This window comes from Petromyzon marinus, chromosome 75 (assembly GCF_048934315.1).
Source record: "Petromyzon marinus isolate PM22_M1 ecotype Great Lakes invasive population chromosome 75, UKy_Petmar_22M1.pri1.0, whole genome shotgun sequence".
NCBI lineage: Eukaryota > Metazoa > Chordata > Hyperoartia > Petromyzontiformes > Petromyzontidae > Petromyzon > Petromyzon marinus.
Genome location: NC_133741.1, coordinates 646,165 through 669,907, shown reverse-complemented (window position 1 = coordinate 669,907; position 23,743 = coordinate 646,165).

Sequence of the window (23,743 nt, the reverse complement as noted above, 5' to 3'; positions counted from 1 at the left end):
ATGTGGACATTATTGCCGTCAATGATAAGTGTGATTTGTAGAGTGTCTTGTCTAACTGATCTAGTTCTGTGCGTATAAGTCTGATTTTTTCTGAGATAAGAGCTAAGCTAGTTTTGAAAAGAATTCGTTTCGCATTAGAAGAAGTTACAGTAGCAGAGGTGAGTGTAAATGCGATTGGTATTACCCCAGAGTCGCGGCATCTCTTCAGGAAGGTGAGAGACTCGATCAGCTGAGCTTTCTTATCCCGGAGTTTGTTGAAAGATCTTAAAGTTATGTGAAAACCCTCCCCGTAGAGGCGATTAAATTTTGATTTAAAGCTTTCGTGACTGCAGTAATTCATATTCTTAGTTTTTTCGGTAAAGTCACGTTGAAGAGAAACAACAAAATAACAAAATATATATAAAACAATAAAAAATTCTCACGACGTTTCGACCATAACTCAAACGGTCATCATCAGGTGTGTCGGTTTGCATAAATTTATTTTGAAAACGGCATATTTATTTATATATATATATAAAAATAACGTTTGCGTCACGCGCAACGATGGCAGTTTGCCAGGACTAGTCCATCTATTTTTTGAAAAGAGGAGGGGGGAGACGAAATTTGTTTTTATGTATGCTGTCTGAAAGGCACTGTAAGCGTGAACAATCAATCAAGAAGTGAAATGATTTATCAAATCTTTCCAATGATTGCTAAGATAGAATCCATCTTCTCGGTTGAAATTGTCTCTGTGTTTGTATATGTGGATAGCCTCATGAACGAATCTCTCATGGAAGCCAGATGGCTTACAAAGAACCTCCGTCTTGGAAAAGTCAATGGCATGTGAGCCTACTGAATTAGAACAATGATCTGCTACGGCCGAGGTGTTGGTCCTACCGTGTTTAAGGTCTGCTTTATGTTCACGAATGCGGTCCGAGATATGGCGTTTGGTTTCTCCAATGTAACTACTACCACAGAGGCAACTTAGTTTGTAGACACCAGGGTATTGTATGTCCGGAATCACATCTTTTACAGACGGAACCAGATCACGGATTTTATGTAATGTGTTGAAACGGACCTGGATCTTGTGTTTATTCAAGATTTTGGAGATCTTTTTTGTGATCCCAGCAATGTAGGGTAAAGTGATGGTTTTGAAAGGCTCCTCAAGAGGGTTCTTCTTCATGGTTTGAGTGATAGCTTTGCGGATTGTATAGTCGGAGTAACCATTAGCCCTAAGAGCTTGGTGTACGTGCTTGAGTTCACTGCTTATGTGTTCCTGGTCGGATATGCATTGGGCTCTATGATACAGAGTCTTGATGAGAGAATTCTTCTGTGATGGATGGTGGTGGGAATCCGGTTTCAGATAAGCATCCGTATGGGTAGCTTTCCTGTAGACAGAGTGGCTCATTGAACCATCAGGTCTCTTTTTAATTAGGACATCCAAAAAAAGGTATCTTGCCATCTATTTCGACTTCCATGGTAAATCTGATGGCTGGGTGTATGGAATTGATGTGGTCGAAGAATTTGTCTAGAGCAGGCCGGCCATGTGGCCAGATGACAAAAGTGTCATCCACGTACCTCTTCCATAAGGTTGGGCGCAGAGTGGCAGTCTGGATGGCGTCAGTCTCAAATTTCTCCATGAAAATGTTAGCTATAACTGGAGAAAGGGGGGAGCCCATTGGGGTGCCCTCAGTTTGTTTGTAGAAAGTTCCATTTCAAGTGAAGTATGTATTGGTTAAACAGTGTCTCACCAGGGGGGGTACCTCAGTGTTTAGTCCTTGATGAACCAAGTCTTCAATGATTGCAATGGTGTCAGGTACAGGAACCTTGGTGAATAAGGAAACTACATCAAAACTGACAAGCAGGTCGTCTGGGGACAGGGAAATACCCTTGATTGTTGATACCAGGTGAGTAGAATTTTGTACCGCAGAGGTGGTCTTTCCAGTGAAAGGACGCAGGATTTCAGACAAAAAACGAGCTAGTTTGTAGGTGGGGGAGCTGATAGTAGAGACTATGGGACGAAGAGGTGTATCAACTTTATGTATTTTTGGTAAGCCGTATAATCTTGGTGGCCTGGCAGCAGAAGGTTTCAACGAAAACTGTTTAGATTGATCAATTAATGCGGTTGAATCAGAAATTATTTTGTTGGTTTGTGTGACGAGGCTGTTGGTGGGATCTCTTTTTATTTTTGTATAACTACCATCGTCGAGTAATTCTTTAATTTTGTTGTTGTATTCTATTTTATCCATGATAACAGTAGCATTGCCTTTGTCAGCTGAGAGAACTACTAAAAAAATATTTATTAATATTTATTTGTTCTTTAGGCTTGTGGAAATATCAAAGGGGTTGTGTAGTGTAAATTTGAGGGTCATGGGGACAGCATTTGAATAATTTGTTGTTTGTTTCGTATTCTTTATAAATGCCTACCGTTGGTAGGAAGGCCAATAACATGACAATGATTTTTGTTAATTAGAACACCATTTTTCAGAGGTCAGAACAGAGTGGAAGTGTCACGAGCCGCCACTGAAACTAGGGGCACTTATTCCACCTTTTAAAATAATTTGACTTGAAATTGTATCCTGAAAATAACTTAGTAAAAAAATAGCAGGTGCTATTCCTATCGGCCTTCCCCGGGCATTGGTGGAAAAGTAGAGATGTTGCCAAGCGGGTGGGGCAATGGGGCACAACGGGCAGTACATCTGGCCGTTAAAGTTCAGGTTTTTTGTGTTTGTTGTCTTTCCCCCGCACCTATAATTAGCATGGTTGGTGTGAAAGAAGTTCAGCATACATACATACAAGGTTGGGAAAAAAGATCGGTATTAGCACGAAATGAGACCAAGCAGAGGGAATGCAGACCACAAAGATAGATATGTAAATAATGGCATGGAACACGTAAATTATCGTCAGATTCAAAAAGTTTTGAGGAATTTATGGATACCATCTAGTGGGTTGGAGAACATGCATTTCACGTGATCACTTGGAGAAAATAATGAAGTTTCCACTTTATCAAAACCAGCTGACGGCTCTCCCCAAGGGGGTTTTCGACAAACTTCCCCAGCTGACTCACCTAGATCTGGAAAGCAACCGGCTCAGTGCCCTTCCAGATGGAGTGTTTGACCAGCTCGTGAATCTGAAGGAGTTGTTGTGTAGTGACACCAACACATGTTGTGACTTTTTAAAAGCCTTTATTCAGACACAGCACTAACGATGCCCAGGGATGATTCTAGAGGCTTGAGCTACATACCCTCTGGAACGTCTCCTCTCCCTGTGCTTTCTCCATTTGTACTTCCCAAGCCCCCTCTCTTGAAACTTCTGTGACCCCACTCCCTTCAGACAATCCTGATCCTTCCCCACCAACGGTTCTCAAACGTCCTTCTACAGTCTACCCTTGCTTCCCGCCTTTTTACCTTTCAAATATTTTCTCCAATTCCCGTTCAATTTTGCCTTCCAATCAATGACTATGGAGGCCTCTCTGCACCAATATAAGGCCTTGGCTTACTTCCTGATTGTTTAAGACGTAGGCTGTCGCGACCAATATTATCCATAATACAGGTTTTTTTTTGGGTTAGATCGCGTAAATATATAAATGTGTTGTTAAACCCGCCACCGCCCGACACAGCCAATTAGTAAGGTTTGTCACAAAATAGAACATGCCAATTCACTACTAGTGCAGCACACTGGTGTGTTGGAGAGCTAAGCCACAACATTTACAATCTGAGTATAGCGTTTCGCCAGTAATTATAACTAGCTTCCTCAGGCGACAGTGAGATTTGTGGAGAAGCCCACCTGTTTCATTCCTTAAATAGAGAGGTAGATGTGATGACGTCACTTGTGCGCTATTTTTGCGCGAAGTGGGGGGATTAATTTATCAATGTACAATATACATGCGCATTATGCGAGTACATTGATCTTGTACTTCCTGTTGATTGTGCATACTAAAATAACGGTAATCCAAAGTATGGTGGCCTCTATAGGCATGCATTTAAACAATGCATTATTTGATGATTCGCTTCCAAGCAGCACAAAATCTGTAGCTATCTGAACAGTGAAAAAACATTTATTTCACTCAACCTCGATTAATTATTTAATTAGTTTATGGCCAGTAGTCACTAGTTTTGCACAGAACTTCAACATTTTCAAAATCAATTGAGTGTCCTTGTTGGCACGCGTGTTATGCTACTGCTGACAGTTGTATTTGGGAGTATTTCATATTTATTTGGTGTACTTTTAGTCTCATGCTGATTATTCTATCTGTTTGTTTGTCTGACTTGTATGCAGTAAGTGGTTTGTTATCTCGGTCATTGCAGTTGTAAAACAACCGGCTGACAGATCTCAGCACTTGGTGTGTTTAACAGCCAGTCCCACCTGACTGCTCTGAGTCTGAGCACAAACTGGCTGAAAGCATTTTCCGAGGGGCATTCAGTTGTTATGTGTATATGAATGTGTTGCCAATGACTCCATGCCGCTGGTTTCCGTTCAGATCCAAGATCTCTGTGTCCCCAGGAATCCCATCTGGCACCGAGCCCAGACGTTTGTTTTCACAGTTCACCACCTGCCCAGGGCCTATCCCGTAGTGTGTACCATGGAAACAGCTACAGACGCCTCTTTCTCCACACGCAGGTTTCCCGGCTTGGACTCCAACCCGAAGCCACGAGATCAGAGGTGGAGACACGATAACAGTCATCATCTTAATAGCAGCATGGTCACAATAATCATCATAAATTAGTTATCACCCTATTGATAATTAAAACCAAAATTATTATCATGTAAGTGATAGGAGACCATCTAAGTAATCAGGCCATTATTTTTGGAATTTGTAATACAAAAATAATTAAAACACCTCATGAATTAATTTTTAAACGATAATTTAAAATGTTTGACATTCAAGCATGTATACATGACACGTCATTGTGACTGGCATATGATGAGAAAAATTCCAATTTTGAAATTTCTTAGACATATTTTAAGAACGACCTCCTAAAAATGAGTGACACACATGCCCCTTTAAAAAATTTCAGAATAAAGGGTAATCGTCCACCAAGGTTTGATCCGAACATCTCTGAATTCATGAATACTCGAGGTATAGGCTAAAATAACCAAATATATATCAAACAACCTATTTTATTAGATTATACCGACAACACTGATAAATATATACTGGCCTGTTAAAAAACGCTAAATATTCATACTTATATTAAACTATTCTAAGGTCACAAAACACCCAAGACCCTTCTGTCAAAGATTAAATTCACTTGAAAAACACAAGGCAAACAAATGTTCTAACGAAAAAAACTTTTGACTGGATAGCAAAGAACTCTTGAGAAACAAGACATTGTCAATGGATGTAATTCTCATTGTCGATCAACAGGGCATATACACCGTATTTGACAAAACACATCAGAGTAAAATGTACTCTTTGGTTCTATTCGGTAAAGTAACGTAGGTAAAAAAGAAAACAAAAAAATCACAAGGTTTCGGCCACAACACAAGCGGCCTTCATCAGGTGAAGGGACCAGACTGTCTCGAAGACTGCGCTGGAGTGAAACAGAGCCAAATTCAGGCCACGGCCTTTAAGCTGTATGAGAGGGATTAAGGTGCCTTGACAAAGGAATTAGCATAAAAAATTTGCATTTTAATAGGCGGACTTAGCATGATGAAAGGTAGTGAGGGGGTCGACCTGTGCAGGCTGGCGAGGTGACACAGCAGCGTCCACATGCTGGTGGTGTGAAAAGGGGATTTTAAGCTGCGAAAGTTTGGGGTACCAATACTTGAAAATTTGCATTTTATAGGCGGACTTAGCATGATGAAAGGTAGGGAGGGGGTCGACCTGTGCAGTAAATGTCTCCAAATACACCACCATTCACATCACTTACGTCTTTCTCTTCCCATACCAACCCTTTGTTAGGAATAGTGAATGTCATTGTCCTTACTTCTCGCTTAATCCCATATGTGAACGGTACGTACTGAATGACCTCGTTCCATTAAGATATTTCCATCCACGGGAAAAGACGAGTTACCTGCATTGGCACCTGTGGCTGTGGCAAATCTCATCTATAAACCCTTTACACATTTTCCACCTCTCACTTACCAAAGGCACATCCACTAGAGTGGAAACCTGCTCTTATTCCTCCATTATATTAAAAATTGCTCCAAAGAAGACCCTAAAAATTATAGCCCAATCTCTATTCTTTTACTAGTTACTATAATATTTGAAAACATACTTCGATCATGAATAAACTGTTACCTAAAAAGTCGCAATCTCCTTCATAGTAAACCGTGTAGTATTCGAGAGGATTACTGCAATGGTAGAAGTATTACATTTTCTTTTCAGTAATCTCGACAAAGGCCACTACTGCCGTGCACTATTTGGTCAACCAAAAATGTAATACAATAGACTACAATTGTTTAAGAGTTACCTTTCAGACCGTTATTAAAAAGGTACATAGTGTAACATCTCATCCACAAATATGAAATGACAAAGAATGTTCCAAAAGGTGCTGTGCTGGATGTAATGATCTTCTCCTTATATTTAAACTTTCTTGGAATAAACTTAAAAAGCTCAGAACTAAATACCTTTGGTGATGACACTGTCATGCAACTACAGTGGTACCTCGGTATACATCATTAATTTGTTCCAGAAGGTAGGACTTATACCGAAAATGACGTATACCAAACGGATTTTTACCATAGGAAATAAAGGCAAAGGAAATAATCCGTTCCAGAGTATAAGAAAATTATATTTTATATGACATTAATACATTAACAGGTCCCTGCAGGGTGGGCTGGTAGGAACATTGGAATTTTGCGCAATTTTATTTTTACACCCCAACAGCACGAGATTTCACTTCGTTAAAGTATTGAAAGGGGATGGACGGACGGACACATTAATCTATTGCAGGCTGGTACACTCAGTTTACAACTTCGTTCCTACCAGTAATAGGATTGTATAAAATAATTTAGACACTACTTATTACTAAAATGCATACATAAATTCAAATGAAAAAAAAAACACGTGCAAATTCACGGAGAGTTATAGCAAGGATTGTGCACTGAACGAGATCTACTGTACAGGCAGACTGAGGAGCGGCGCTTTGTCTCAGTCGTGAATGTGGTATACGCGGGGATGCGGTGACTCATCCCGACCCATACAAGTTCTAGCAAGCGCGTCGTATCCCAAGCAAGACGTCGTATCCCAAGACATTTTTTTCTCGTCAAAACACGACGTATACCAAATTCGACGTATTCCAAAGCGGTCGTATACCGAGGTATGATTCTTTTGGGGTAAATCTCATAACGAAGTCACACAGAATCTCCAAAAAGTTTTCGACTTAATTCAATATTATTTGCCATCTGAAAAAATATTCCTAAATCCCCCCAAAACGAAGATCATTATCTTTTCTTCCAAGATAAATGCAGTTTAAGTCTCTTCATCTATTACGGATATGAGAAACAAACATTATTCAACAAACAGTCCTTCAAATACTTGGATTGATTCAAAACTTACATTTCAACCCAATATTGATGACATCTCAAGTTAAATAAAATAAAAATGTGGAATTTTATACGAAAACAAAAATTGCTTTCAAATTAGATTGTGCCTGCGAATTCCTGAAGCTTATTAAACTTCAATCAATTTATTAAATAAATCTTGAAATATATTTAAAGTATTATGTTTATGCTGCGTTTCTGCTGCTGTTTTATCCTAAACAGCGCTTTGAGATCCCTGATGAAAATCATTATATGAATTTCATTATTATTATAATTCTACAACTTTTTGAATAAATCTAGAATAAATCTACATTGGGCCGTGTTAATCCGTAACATTTTTGGCAAATCTGCCAAATATTTAGCTCATTCATTATCCCCATTAAAGTGACTTAAAACTTTCGTGACTGTAGGAATTCATATTCTTTGGTTCTTTCAGTAAAGTACCGTAGATAGAAAGAATCAAAGAGTAATTCCTGCAGTCACGAAAGCTTCAAATCAAGTTTGAACCATATCTACGGGGAGGATTTCCACACAACTCATACTTAAATTTCAAATTTCGGAATCTTCGGAAGAACGTAATCAAGCAGGTAAAGTGTTGACTGTTGTGTTAGCAGACTCTCTGTGTTGCATTGCATTACATTTCTAACTTAACTAGGTTTGCTTACTCAAACTTCCAATTTCTCTCCCCCTGCTGTTCTCTAAATTTTACTAGATTTGTCAACTTCCAATTTCTCTCCCCCTGCCGCTCTAATTGTTATGCTAAATTATCTGCCCCCCCGCCCCCCCTCTATATTTAATGCCTCGTCACAGAAGCGTAAAAATGTAGACTGTAGACGGGCTGCAGCCTACATTATAGACTGCCAGTACGCTCACTCAGATTAAGAAACAGGCTACAGCCTACATTGATGTTTTTTTTATTTTTTATTCACATTATTTTTGTCAATATTTTTCTATCTTCGTGACTTTACCGAAAGAACCAAATAATATTATCCCCATTGTTAAACCCAAGAAACCTAAGGCGTCCATCTAATTGCCTTTTAAATATTCCTATAACAAGACTTGGAATAGGTGACCAAGCCTTTTCGGTTGCAGCACCAACGTTTTGGAACAATCTTGTTTCCTCCCTTAACATCCTAAATCTTCCTTAATAAAATACCCTGGAGCAGACAATTAGTGCTTGATACAGTCACATTTGCCAATGTGATTTGTAACTTTCATCATTACCTGTGTAGTATCGATAGTCCAATGTTAATGTGTCATGTTATTGAGGGAACACTGCTGTGTAGTGTTGTCTTGGTGTGGTCTGGACTGCTTTGTTGTTGTTCTTGCTGCCTTGCTCAATCTTGATAAATCGGAGTTATATAACTAAGTAATGTATTTTGTTTAGTTCATTTAATACTATTATATCTATTTTGCACTCCTATAGGTTTTGGTATTGTTTGTTGCTGTAACGTGCTAACCCGCCCCTACGTGACATTTGTGTAAAAGAGCTTCTAAGCTCATCGGATTCCTCCTGCAGTCTAAATAAAGGTTTTGATGACGAAACTTTTATTCACTCAATCCCTGTGAGCTCTCTGTATTCGCTATGAAGAAGAGCCATTGACCTTCCACGTCATCTACCTATATATATAAAAAAGTAAAAAATTGTGGCGGGGTTTGTGGGTTTGTGTGTGGATTTGTGTGTGGTCGCACGCTTGGCTCTCCAATGGTGTGGTATACTCTTGATTTGAAGCTTTTGTGATTGCAGGAATCCATACTCTTTGGATCTTCTGTAAAGTCACATTGGTATAAAATAAAATAAATCACGATGTTTCGATCGCAACACAAGCGGTCGTCCTCAATCGGAAAAAATATAATCCAGCATTGGAACTGCTGAACCTCAGCAGTTACACTGCTGTTCCTTTTTCACATCCTTCAACTTTTGATTAGTTAAATTAGCGATTTTGTGCGATTTTTGTGCGATTCCATTTATTTATTTGTTTTTGACACGTGCACGACCATACCAACTCACGCGCCTTTGGTGGGGGAACAGCCCATGCCAAGTCGCACGCCTTCGGTGGGAGTGAGGGGGGCATATTTTTAGTGTTACAAATGCTATAAAGAATACACTAAAATACACTGTGTCATGTCCCCCCCATCCCGAAGCGTGCAGTTATTACTACTATACAGTCGCTATATGCTACCACTATAGGCCGTAGATATTACTCCAGAGCGGCCGGGGATATCGTGGCTGCGGGGGGGGGGGGGGTAGCAGCCCAGCCCCAGCCTGCCAAGGTGCCACCTCTGCCTGCTGGACAATCTAGGCGAGGCCGGAGGCTCTGCACGGGACTAGGCTTCACCACGCCACTCTGTCAGGTGAGTACTTTGAGCTATACAGCCGATAAATACTGCTATACAGTCATCAGGTACAACCACAGTCAGTATGCACTGCTGTAATCATAGCAGGTACCACCACAGTCAGTATGCACTGCTGTAATCATAGCAGGTACCACCACAGTATGCACTGCTGTAATCATAGCAGGTACCACCACAGTATGGTCTGCTGCAGTGAAAGCAGGTACCACCACAGTATGCACTGCTGTAATCATAGCAGGTGCCACCAGAGTATGCACTGCTCTAATCATAGCAGGTAACACCACAGTAAGTACGCACTGCTGTTGGATTGTTAAGAGTAGTCCGGAGGGCATACCTTCGTAGGTAGCGGGTAAGGGGATCGTATACCCCTTGTGTGAGTTAGGGACTGGTCGAAGAAAAACAATAAACAATGTGTGCTTCATGAAGGAGTTTTATTCGTCATTATACAACACTACAAATGTAAGATTTTTTTTAAATAAAGTTCGAAACGTAAAATTGGTCAATGCATCATGGCTATGGAGGAAACTCGTAACAAGTCTTAGACGTAAAATATATCCATACACTGTAATAACCAATACTTTTATTCATTATTCGTTTCATTCGTCTTCGACATTTAAGTATAATGTCAACGTTTAACTGTTACCCACTTCCGCCCGTCAAAGCCAATATAATCAAGATGTCACGTGTGCAAACATTCCCAACGATGTGGCTTATTAGCAAAACCGGAATGTTGATCATTTTGTTTGCAAAACAAGAAATTGTCTAATTGTCATTTGTTATATTAATTAACTGGGAGTTTAAGCAAGCAGAGATAAGCAACTTAAAGATCTATAACCAAATTTGAAGGCCACGTGACAGTTGACATAATTCGCAGAAATTCCTGCCACTCATTCCCTTTGGGCATTCATAAATAGAATGTCGTCACCAGAACGGAGACGGTGAATGATGTATCCCATAACACTGATGCTGTAGTATCTCCAACACAATTGTCTTAATATATCTTCTAATGTACCTGTGAATAAAATTGGTTGAAAACTATCACCTTCTCAGATTCACCAGTCAATGTGCTTTTTGCTCCTTTCTCCCCCATGCAATTTTAGTGTGGCTGTTCCATTTTCACCTGTCGATTTTATTATTTCTAAAGTGTTTTATGAAGGCATGGCTTTGCGAGAGCTCTGATGACTGCATCAAATTATACAGGATCGAATAAATGTTCGCAAATCAACAAAGTCCATCTGCAATGGTAATTGACTCGCATGAATCTTTATCCCGGAATATGATAAATAGCAGCTCAGCATGTCAGCCAGCAGTGGATCGGTGGAACAGCTGCAGGTTGGATCTGCAGTTCGGGTGAACTCCACAGTGTATCTTGGGAGCAAAACCCAATTTGATGTTACACAGTTTCGTAGTTACGGGGTTAAATCGGCTGTTAAAAGTACGTTATTCTTCTGTCCCTTATATTTTTTTGCTTAATAATCTACATCTGCCTGCTGCAAACAATGCTTCCTCCAATCCACGTTCTCTCCCCCAGGGTCGTCAATTACAGGGATCTATTTCTGCAACAATAAATTAACAAAAGGCTGAATAAGAAGTAATTGGTCTGCGTGTTAATGACTTGAGACTCAGACTCGGTCATCACTACCAACGGCCAGTGCCTTTTGGGGAGAGTCGCACAGCTGGTTTCCCGCCAGATCCAGGAACGCAGTGTTGGTAGGGATCCCGTCTGGCACCTTTATTTAAACAGATCGCCGTGGCAGTCTATAATATAGTCTTTAATGTAGACTGTAGACTGGCTGCAGTCTACATTGTAGACTGCCAGCACACTCACCCAGCTTAATAACCATTACTACAGTCTACATTATAGACTGCCAGTACACTCACTCAGATTAAGGACCATGCTACAGCCTACATTAGTGTTTTTTTATTATTTTTATTTCATTTGTATCTTTATTCACTATATATGTATTAGTATTTTTCTATCGACGTGACTTCACCGAAATAACTAAATAATATTATCCCCATTGTAAAATCCAAGAAATCTAAGGTGTCTATCTAATTGACTTGGAATAGGTGACAAAGCTTTTGCGGTTGCAGCACCAATGTTTTGGAACAATCTTGTTTACTCCCTTAACATCCTAAATCTTCCTTCAAAGAATATCCTGGAGCAGACAATTAGTGCTTGATACAGTCACATTTGCAAATGTGATTTGTAACTTTCCACGTTACTCTTTGGTTATTTCGGTAATGTCACGTAGGTATAAAATAAATTAAATCACGACGTTTCGGGCGCAATACAAGCGTCCGTCATCAGGTGGGACAACCACAGCAAGAAACAATTGCTGAAGTGGGCAAAAAGGGCTGCTGTAACAAGAGGCTATATAGGTAAGAGAGGGGAGGAGCCAGGGAGGAGAGATAGAGAGGGGGTGTGGGGTAGGGAGAGTGGAGTCCTGTAATCCCTCTAGCTTGCAGCACTCCACTTTTGTGTTGCGCCCGAAACGTCGTGATTTAATTGATTATATTTTATGCCTACATGACTTTACCAATGAACCAAAGAGTATTTTTTTATTTTATACCTACGTGACTTCACCGAAAGAACCAAAGAGTATGGATTCCTGCAGTCACGAAGGCATCAAATCAAGACTTTCATCATTACCTGTGTAGTATCAATAGTCCAATGTTAATGTGTCATGTTATTGAGAAACTACTGCTGTGTGGGAAGCAACCGGCTCAGTGCCCTTTCAAATGGAGTATTTGACCAGCTCGTGAATCTGAAGGAGTTGAGGTTGTACAGCAATCAGCTGACGTCTGTCAAAGCCGGCGTTTTTTGACATCGAAACCAGCTGACTGCCCTGAGACTGAACACAAAGCGGCTGAGAGGCATTCCCAAGAGGGGTCGTTTAGTGGCATCGTGAATCTGGAAAAGTTTAAATTTTACAACATTAACAACAGACGACATAAAAAAAACAAGCTACTCCTCTTGTTTAAAGTTCTCTTCCCCAATTGTCCCCACTGCCAATTAACAGATTCCTCTGTTGATTAAGGATGACATAGACAGCAGAAAATGCATGAAGTCAAGGTCAGGGGAGATTAGTATGGCGGCTGGGTAATTTCAGTGCCCTAGATAATTATGGACCAAATAGAGTAAACCGCTGTGGTCTGTGCTGCTTCAATTATGGTATATGAAAACTACTTATATTTCAATATGCTCGAATATAATTGATTCCAGATGAGCAAAACTTAGAATTCAGTCCAACAAGCCTAATTTTGCTGATAAGGCACTGAATGTCAAAACCGATCCGAATGTTTGCTAGTCTTGAAATAATGCGGCTGAAATGAGGTACTCCCAGAAAGCAGTGCGTGTGGCTGCATAAAAAAATAAGCTGTGTTACTCTTTGGTTCTATTCGGTAAAGTCACGTAGGTAACAAAGAAAACAACAAAAATCACGACGTTTCGGCCACAACACAAGTGGCCTTCATCAGGTGAAGGGACCTTGCTGTCCAGAGGACAGCGTTGGAATGAAGACAGTCAAGCCCAGGTCACGTCCTTTAAGCTGTGTGTGAGCAAACACAAAACGCTCTGACAAAATAATTAGCATAAAATGCACGTAGATGTCCAAATGCTGGTGTGAAGGGAAATGAGCTGCTGTGAAAGTTTGGGAAATATACTATACCATTGAAATTAGTTTAATGTTTGGCATGATTTAGAACATCTTTCCAATTATTGCTTAATTTGAAACCATCCTCTCGGTTGAAATTGTGTCTGTGTTTGTAAATCTGAATTGCCTCATGGACAAATCTCTGATAAAAACCCGTGGGTTTGCAGAGGACCTTGGTCTCAGATAAAACTTTGTCGTGATCTTGGATGTTCTGTTTGAAAGGAGACCTGATGGTTCATTGGGACATTCTGTCTACAGGAAACCCACCCTCACAGATTCCTACTTGAAACCTGATTGCCACCACCACCCGACTCAAAATAATTATCTCATCAAAACTTTATACCACAGGGCTCATTGCATTTTGGACCAACACCACCTGACCAGTGAATTAAAACATGTACATCTGGCCCTCAAGAAGAACGCATACTCTGACCGTACCATCCACCAAGCTGTTTCTCCCTCCATACAGAAACAACCACTTGATACTCCAGTCAAAACCATTACACTACCATATATAGCAGGCGTTACTAAAAAGATCTCCAAAATTCTAAACAAACACAAGATCCTGGTCCGGTTCAATACAGTACACAAAATCCGTGACCTGATCCCATCCGTGAAGGATGTCATTCCTGACTTACAATACCCCGGGGTTTACAAATTGAGCTGCACCTGTGGTGATTGCTATATCAGTGAGACGCAACGACATGTCTCTAACCGAATTCGCGAGCACAAATCAGATTTGAAACACGGCAGAACGAATTATTCAGCCGTAGCTGATCACTGTTACAACGCTGTAGGTGATCACGACATAGTTTTCTCCGAGACCAAGGTCCTCTGCAAACCCACGGGTTTTTTTTATCAGAGATTTGTCTACGAGGCAATTCAGATTTACAAACATAGACACAATTTCAACCGAGAGGATGTTTTCAAATTAAGCAATCATTGGAAAGATGTTCTAAATCATACCAAACACTAAACTGATTTCAATGGTATAGTATATTTCCCAAACTTTCACAGCAGCTCATTTCCCTTAACACCAGCATTTGGACCTCTACGTGCATTTTATGCTAATTCCTTTGTCAAAGCGTTTTGTGTTTGCTCACACACAGCTTAAAGGACGCGACCTGGGCTTGACTGTCTTCAATCCAACGCTGTACTCTGGACAGCACGGTCCTTTCACCTGATGAAGGCCACTTGTGTTTTAGCTGAAACGTCGTGATTTTTGTTGTTTTATTTTTTACCTACGTGACTTTACCGAATAGAACCAAAGAGTATGGATCCTTGCAGTCATGAAAGCTTCAAATCTAGAATACGTTTTGTTATTTATGTGGAGAGACGGGTATCCGGTAGGAGACATCATCTGCTTGTCTGTGTTGCTATTCTAACTGCTCCCGCTGCTACTATCCTGTTGTTGTCGTTGCTTTAGTCGTGCCATAGGAGGGGAGGTTCATAATGTCACAATGCCTGGTCTCTTGAAGCGTGGTTTCCAAAACTCCAGTCCTCACGGTCCCCTACAACCACCACCGCCACTGCCACCACACTCTGTCTACGATTAAGAATTTATATCGCCCGCCATTAAAAATGCAATTTAACTAATTCTATGCTACATGCGGCTGATGATTGTTAAACGAGATCCCCGTGCCACGCTAAGCAATTAAAATTGTCTGCGTCACGTGGAACACGTGTACACACCCACGCATGGGATATGTGTATACACAGAACATGTGCTCACAAAAGGAACACGTGCACACATGGAACAAGTGTACAGAGAGACAAATGGAACACGTATATACGCACACAGATCACGTGCACACACACGTGGAACACATGCACACACAAAAGGAACATGGTGTGCGAACACACGGAACATGTGTGCGCACACATGGAACACGTGCGCACACACCCTCGCACACAGATTAATATAAAACGTGTTTGAACATCTTAACACCTCCCCAAATGCACACCGATGGTGTTTAGCTTCCTCTTGTCTTACACAATTATTATATGTAGGTGTTCAACACTACAGTCTCTCCCAGCTCAATGGACTTTGTCTAGGACAGGGGTCGGCAACTTCTGACTCCGAAGTCGCATGCGGCTCTTTGGCTGCTCTCTTGCGGTTCTTCTGCTGCCCCCTTGCGGCTCTTCCGCTGCCCCCTTGTGGCTCTTCTGCTGCCCCCTTGTGGCTTTTTGCCTGCCCCCTTGCGGCTCTTTGGCTGCCCCCATGCGGCTCTTTGGCTGCCCCCTTGCGGCTCTTTGGCTGCCCCCTTGCAGTTCTTTGGCTGCCCCCATGTGGCTCTTTGCCTGCTTCCTTGTGGCTTTTTTGCTGCCCCCTTTTAGCTCTTTGGCTGCCCCCTTGCGGCTCTTTTGCTGACCCCTTGCGGCTCTTTGGCTGTCACCTTGCAGCTCTTTGGCTGCCCCCTTGTGGCTCTTTTGCTGCCCCCTTGTGGCTCTTTGGCTTCCCCTTGTGGCTCTTTGGCTGCCCCCTTGCGGGCAGTCGTTTAAAAAAAAACGTAAATCTAAAACATAATTTGACATTAAGGTAAGTTATTAAATATAACTCCTCCAGATATGTGTTTCTGCCTGCCCCAAGCCAGGAGAAATGAGGAGGGTTGGCATCTGGTAGCAACCGGCTATAAAACCTTAAGTTGGCAGAGGGTGCGAAAGAGATGGCGCAGGACAGGGCAGCATGGAGAAGGTTGGTAAGGACAATGGATCCCACATGAGTGGGACAAACGCGTTGAAAATAAAAGATAATTGGTTAAATATGGCAGGGAAAGGGTCACTATGGAATGTCTTGGTGACAATAACATGAACACCAGTCACACTGTATTATTAACGAATACGTGAAGGGGAAATGAAGTAAATAGACGCAGTTTATTCTACCACCTATTTAGTTAATTTATTTCAGAATATGTTTGTCGTCTGCTGTATACCCACTGCAGCGTTTGTGTAAAAGTAGCTCTGTGTGTGATGTGGATATCAAACTATTTAGGTCAAAGACAAAAGCAACAACAAAAACTGCTCTCCTCTTTCCTTGAAAGGTTGCCGACTCCTGGTGGAAGGGAGAGAGCCAGCTGCAAGCCCTTCCCACTGGAGTATTTGACCAGCTCGTGAATCTGAAGGTGTTGAGGTTGTACAGCAACCAGCTAAAGTCTCTCACCGCCGCGGTGTTCGACAGCCCGAGCCAGCTCACTACACTGGGTTTGAGGACGAACCTGCTGCCAGCTATTTTAGAGAGTGGATTAAGTCGTTTGGTGAATATGGTTAAACTTTATTGTAACCAGGTGACCGCTATGCACAAGAATATGTTTGATAGCCCGAGTTGACAGCAGACAACCTGGCTTCCTTTGCTGTTTGCAATTTTCTCTACAAATTGTCGACACCGATGATTCCCCGATTTCACCCCCCGATAATTACAGATGCAAGACCTTCCTTCTCTCCTCTGTCATTGAATGGGTAAAACAGTCAATTATTATTACTATTTTTAAAGTACATCGCATGACAATCAAATAAATATTTACCACTGCTGGAATTTGTCCACATCAAATGGAGCACCAATTTTAATTTTAATCTTTGTGTGTGCATTCATGACCAGACCAATCCCATGAACTCAACTAAATTTGAATACCTGCCTTAATGCAACACGGTTGCCTGCATTTGAACCCATGTGCTGGAGCCCTGTGGCGATATCTGAGCTCCGTGCTTTTATACCACACCGCTCCATAACCTCCCATGTACCAACCCTATCAGAAGTTTTTAGAACTCTCTAACATCGGCCGAGCACATTATTTTAGTAATTAAACAATTGGGTCCTCTTTCCTCCACAGGAATCACATAACCCACACACATGCACTGTCCAATCATTGGACAATGAGAAAATCTGCGATGTGCGTCTGATTGTCTTATAATAGTTCCAAGATTTCGCACACAATTTGAATCAAAAGTATATAGCTGCCCTAAAGTTTTGTAACCACCCAGTTTCGTCTCTTGGAAACTCCATTATGCCATCTCAGTCCTCATTTAAACTGACTCTATTATTAAAATCACAAAAGTTTAAGTGTGACTGCAATTTTACAACATAATACATCTGCAATTGTGGAATTGTTTGATGTTGTCTGCCAGCCGAATAGCTTCTTTGCTCAATGGGCTTCACTCGGGAAATAAACTCCTGATTCTATGGATATCTGTGAGTCTATGGGTCTCTGTGGGAGTCTATGGGTCACTGTGCGAGTCTATGGGTCTCTGTGATGCCTCTCCTCCTGCCAAGGAACCCCCTATCTAACACATGCTCACACTTTCCAAACATTCACAAAATTTACTTAATTCTACAGCAAGCCGTGAACTGTGCTCCTTTGCTATCTGTCTCTCTCACGTGACCTGCAGTCATCTCCAAGGAACTTGTGACCTGAACCAATTACTGTCACAGCATGAGTGAAAGGCATTACACGTGTTCGTTGAGCGATCTCATAGCTCTGGGTTGGAGCCCAGACCAGGCTCCCCAAATGTGGTAATGGAGGCGTCTGTACCTGCCGTTATGGCTCAAGCTATGATCTGTGGGTTTTCGCTAGTGATCGATATATAGTTGGCTGTCCAAGTAAGCGACTGAGTTCAGCTCCCGAAGGGATCCCAATCAACACAGAGGCCCTGATTTTGTACAACAACCAGCTGAATGCTGCTCCCACGTGGCTGCATAACACAGTCTCTAATCGAAAGTGAATAGAGCACCGTGGAGGAGATGCGTCATGACGGGACATGGTGTCAAAAGTACAGGAATTACCGGTCCGTCAGGGAGGGTGACAATGATACAAAAGGCAAGGCTGTTAATCATGGCGAGAATGATAATGATTTTGATAAATATTCGAGTTATACCAATGATTCGAGTTATGCCAACAATGCTCGAGATGATCGTCACGGAGGAAGTCATGTTTGAGTCAGGGAATCGGATGGTGTCAACAATGCTGAGTGCGGTGGGTGGCCAGCACCACGCCTGGCTGGCTTTGTCTCCCCAGCAGCGGTTTACACATTGCACCAGGTACTAATTTAAGGCTTAGTCGAACTAGGGGATGCCCAGGACCGGTTCAGATAATTGTCACTGGTGTTGGTTGTGAGCGGGAATCGAACTCGGGTCGCTGGATTTGTAGCACAGCGTGCTAACTGCTGCACTACTGCTCCCCATACTCACTCGCACAACAATGACAACCGCCATTTGTCACTAAGTGGCAGTGTTGTTACTATGGTGCTTGTCCCAGGCTATGTGCACTTTAAGGCCACGGGAAGAGACCCAGGTACCATGGCTTGACTGAGATGACCAGAAGATGCACCACCTCTGCCCCCTTCTGTGCTAACTTTCTGTGTTTAGCAGCCCAATGGGTGCTAACCACTATACTGCTGCACACCATCAATCTATATATAAAAGTAAAACATTGTGTGTGGGTTTGTGACGGGGTTTGTGTGTGGGTTTGTGTGTGTTCGCGCGCTTGCCTCTCCATCGGTGGGGTTTACGTAAAATAAAAATAGCCAGGTACCACGCCGTAAGCCCCGCCGTGAGCAAGCACTATTCCTTTTTCACATCCGTAAACTTTTAGTTAGTTTAATGAGCGATTTTGTGTGATTTTTGTGTGCTATCTCTATATTTATTTATTTATAACGCGTGCACGACCATACCAACTCACGCGCCTTTGGTGGGGGGGGGGGGGGGGGGACAGCCCATGCCAAGTCGCACGCCTTCAGTGGGAGTGAGGGGAACATTTTCTTTCGCGTTAAAAATCCAATAAAAATACACTTAACGCTGAGCTTAAATCTTCACTGTGTGATGTCCCCCCCCCCACCCCGATGCGTACCAGTTACTACTATATACATTCGCTACGGCCTATAGTGCTACCACTATAGGCCGTAGGTATTACTGCAGAGTGGCCGGGGAGATCGTGGCTGCGGGGGGGGGGGGGGGGGTGGTCAGGGGTAGCAGCCCAGCCTGTCAAGGTGCCACCTCGGCCGGCTGCATAATCTCGGCGAGGCCGGAGGCTCTGCACGGGACTAGGCCTGACCACGCCACTGTCAGGTGAGTACTTTGTGCTATAGAGTCGATAAATACTGCTATAGAGTCAGCATGTACTACTGTAGTGATAGCAGGTACCACCACAGTCGATATGCACTGCTGCAATCATAGCAGGTACCACCACAGTGAGTACGCACTGCTGTTAGATTTTTCAGAGAAGGTTTGAAATATAAATTTGATCCGACCAACGCCGGGTACTTCCCGCTAGTGTATAATAATTACAACCACCATTCGCCACTAAGTGGTGGCGCCGTCACCATGGCACTTGTGCCAGGCTGTATTCATTTTAAGGTGACGTGAAGTGTCGAACGCCCACTGGCACAAGGTCACGGGACAGAGCCAGGTGCCATGGGTCGACTGAGATGATAATAATAATCGACGTCTACTCACACACATAATGTGCGTGCAGTGGACACTCTCCTCATCAACACGCATGTATGTAGGTCAGGGTTCCAGTCCTGTATTCCCTCCCTGCTTCATACACAGCTCTCCCCTCTTCATCCACAGTTTTATCTCCGCCGTCACTCTTCTGACGTCTCCTCTTATTCACCACATTCCCTCTCCCATCCCCTCCACCTCTCTTGAATCCTGTATCCTCATTCCCAGGCACCAATCTCCTTTCTTCATACTGCAGGATTACTCCTGGTCAAGTAGGTGAAGGAATTTCCATCAGCGTTTTGGGGGTAGGAAATGCTGATGTTGTGGAGACAATTATGGAGGACCGTTACATGTAGATATGCACACAACACAAATACATATTATAACCCCGTGTAGCCTAGTCAGTCGTTGCAAGTGCTTTTAACGGCCTCCGTTTCAGGTTGGCACACATAAATCTTCGTGTAGTCCACCAACTACACATTCAATGTGATGGATCGAAGCCTCATCCAATGGTACGCCGCTTCATGCAGTCAAACGATCCCAGTGGGAATGCCCTGCAGCTGATTTCTATCCAGATCGAGTCTCGTGAGCGCAGTCAAGGGATCAAACAGAGCGGGTGGGATCTCCCGGAGTCTATTGTCGTCCAGACGCAGCAAGGTCAGGCTCAGCAGGGAGTCAAACACCCCAGCAGGGACAGACATCAGCTGGTTATAATACAGATACACTTTTAAATCTAGATTAAAAACTCATTTCTTAAAACTGCTTGTTCCGTTTATTTTGTTTTCCTTCCCCCGCACCTCTGATTAACACGGTTGGCTACGTACAGTGCGAAATAAGTGCAACATAGTACATATATACAGATGCAGGCGCCTTAGATTCAGGAGCCAATCGATAAGTGTGTTTGTAGGGACCGGGTCTTTGTAGACACTCTGACTACTCCAGCTATATCTGGAACTTGTCATTGTCGTCTTTGTTGTTACTGGGTCGAGAGTTGCTTCGCTGTGCTCTCTCTCCTGTCTCCCATGTATTCCTGCGGTGACCCCACCCTCCTCCTCATCTAGAGTAACGATGTGTGAAAAGCATCTTGAGATGCAGTTATATTTAGACGCTCTATATACATAGTTGTCTTATATAATTATATGAGCCTCTATATGTCTATGGTTTTGCTTGTATCGTTTTCTATGGATCTCTATGTTTGTCATTGGTGACTGGCCTGCAGTGAGAGTAGTATGATGTTATCTCCCTCGCCTGGTATGCAGAAGGTCGTGGGATCGATTCCGACCCTGACACCTCTTGTATGTTTGGAGTTTGTACGTTCTCCCCTTGGTCGCGTGGATTTTTCTCCTATTCCTCCGGTTTTCCCTCCACATTTAGAATCAACATCACGCATTTAAGGTATTTGGCTGCTATACATTTGCACGTGATGAGCCACTTCGTTGAGCTAACATTTGTCGCTAAGTTGCTTCTGAAAAAGAGCAAAATTGTTAGAGGGCCTTATCTGGTAAAATATTTTTTTTTGTTTAGTTCACTGATCGACGCACTACACCTGAGAACCCATCCTAAACATCGGATGCCTGAAGCCCACATTTGAACGCAGGTCCTCATCACTGGCAGATTAAAACACTAACCTTTTGATCTACTCTGTGATTTCCTCTGCTGATAATATTCCTGTGAAATTCCTAGCATCCTCTGCGTGTAATATACTGGGCTACACCACACATTGGGAGCAGCCTGCAGCTGGTTGTTGCGCAGAGTCAGGAGTTCAGTGTTGGCTGGGATTTCATCGGGGACTGAGCTCAGACTCCGACTTGCACATTCCACGACTCGCCCGTGGTTATCGTCAATGTAGCATTGGCAGACCCCATTGATGCTCCATTGATCACACGCGGGGACCCAGGCCTGGGCTCAGTGCTGCAAAGTTCACGCAACGGGTCATTCTGTAGAAAGGTGAAAACACAAATGGAGAAACGTACGAGATATTCCTTCAGTGGACGATCCAGAATGAAATAAGAACAATCTGTGCTGGTACAGAAAGTGACTGCCAATTCGTCTTCATTTCGTGTTGCCTTTGCAATGTCTCTAACGCATAATTCTACCATCATCGTAATACAACTAAATGCCGTTATGTAAAGAGAACGACATACGTAGCATTATTTAGGATTTTATAACCTGACAAATTGCTGGCAAATAGTAGTTAAGTTAGTTTTTTTTTTAAAATACAGTCTGATTACCATATTTAATGACATTAATTAAACTACAATTCAACGTATAGTATTGTTGGCAATCACATTAAGGTTTTTTACTGATTATTTTTCAAAAAATATATTAGCAACGATAAACAGAATGCCAAACACTTATTGATATTTAAATAGGAACGGCTCATCCTACTGCTAATATAACTCTAGCTGCTCAAAATGCTGCTGCAGCTGTAATTGTGAAGATGGCGCTTTGTTGTGGGAGTTGCATCATAGCTATGGGAATGGCATCTAAGATGCATGCAGTGATGTGAAAGCAGCATCTAGCGCAGTGCTGGCCGACATGTGGATCGCAAGCCACGCGTGGACGATCGTAAATAACGTCGTGGATCTGAGGACAAATCGGAACGAACTATTCCTCTGCTTCTTTCCTATGGATTTCGGACAAAGCGATAGGGATGATATGGTATTGTTGACGATGAAAGCCGTTCCATTGTATCAGGGGTAGCTGAGTGGAGTCCGCTTGTTCCACCAGAGCGTGCGCGTTGAATTTGGCAGTCGGCAGTGATGATCCTGATGGTTTGTACCTCACCATATTCACAGTTTGGTGGAGTCCCTGATCGTTCCATTCATGGAGGAAATATAAACACCTTCGGGTAGGGGATTAGACGGAACTCAAAGGAGAGATATTTTGTAGGAAACAAGGAGGAGGTCCTGAGAGGATCTTGGGAAGGTTCCAGAAGGGAGGTGGGAGGTTTCAAGTTTCATTTATTGGTATAGCCCTGTGAGCCATGCGGCTCTTGAGTCGGGTGCAACCGCAACAAACAAAATATGAACAGAGAACATCTTAAAGCAATGACGCGCAACAGAATCATCCTGAATAAACCAGCAAATCTTCCAGAAAAAATAAACCATATTACAACGCTGTGTGCAAAAATCCCAGTGTGATGCAAGTCAAAAAACAACAACCATAAGACAACTTAGATTCAAGCTATCAGGCCAACTCCGCACTTCCGCAAGAAACATGGCTTAACCATATGTTTTCTAAATCACCAAAATAAAGCTATAAAATACAATGTAACAACAGTAATCATAGGAACTTTGATTCAAATTTTGCAAATAAACGATACACGCAACATTTACGACCAAACCTGCAGTCATGACACTCCCAGTGTATTATGTGTGAGTGAGTCAGTGGTAGTGTGAGTCAGTGTATGGTGTGTGAGTGAATCGGTGTATGATGAGTGTATGGGTCAGTGGTTGTGTGAATGTATGATGTGTGAGTGAGTCGGGCTATTATGTGTGAGTGAGTCAGTGTATGATGTGTGAGTGAGTCAATGTAAGATGAGTGACCGAGTCAATGTAAGATGAGTGAGTGTATGGCGGCCTCGTCCACGCCATCACGGCCTCCTCCCCGCCATCGCGGCGCGTGCGCACCACGCAGCAGCGGCGCGCGCGCACCGCGCAGCAGCAGCGGCGCGCCTCCGGTAGTCCCTCTCCATGTAGTTAAAGGGTCGGGAGCTCGGGGCTCTGGGGAGAAGAGTCTTGAATGGGGAAGGTTGCTATGCGTGAAGTGCGTGCCTCACTGACGCGTTTCCTTATTACCACATCTTGCTGGACCCCGTTAATCTCTATTT